The 549-nt window shown below is 44.1% G+C and overlaps 1 non-coding gene across 1 annotated transcript; it reads right to left on the minus strand.

The window, feature by feature from the left end:
• Window positions 1-320: 320 nt before the first annotated feature.
• Window positions 321-393, minus strand: H310_14989. Its single transcript has one exon. It is a non-coding gene; the product is annotated as a tRNA-Val (tRNA).
• Window positions 394-549: the final 156 nt, after the last annotated feature.

Raw genomic sequence — 549 nt, forward strand, 5'->3', positions numbered from 1 at the left:
AATAGCGCAGGAATACTCCAATAGCGCAGGAAGTTCTCAATGATGTGCTACAATAGGGCCGAACTTAGTGTGTCAACAACGGCGGGAAAAATTCAAAGACCTTCACAACATACATTCGAATCATTGAAACGGTCGCAACTTTAACCCTCCGGTATTTGAATTCGAACAGTGCAAAATACGACGTTAGTCATTTCAAATATGCAATCAAGACAACAAAGAAGTAGTTATCGTGTGCCTGAGATGGACAAGCTCAAGCAGGTGCCGAGCCATAATAAACCTCTTGGAGTTCCAACACATGCCAGATCAAAGTCGAAAAAAAGTACCAACTGCCGGGATTGAACCGGCGACCTACTCGGTGTAAACGAGATGTGATAACCACTACACCAAGCTGGCACTTAATAAACTAAAGTTTAGTTTTAGTTATATTGCAATAATATAATGCTAAAGCTACCTTGGCCTCTCATTGCCCCTTGCCCGAACACCGACCATACCATCCCCTCCATCGTAACTACCTCGTCCCCACCTACACATGAACACCGCAGGATTACG

Source organism: Aphanomyces invadans, assembly GCF_000520115.1.
Source record: "Aphanomyces invadans strain NJM9701 unplaced genomic scaffold supercont1.119, whole genome shotgun sequence".
Classification (NCBI taxonomy): Eukaryota; Oomycota; class Saprolegniomycetes; order Saprolegniales; family Verrucalvaceae; genus Aphanomyces; species Aphanomyces invadans.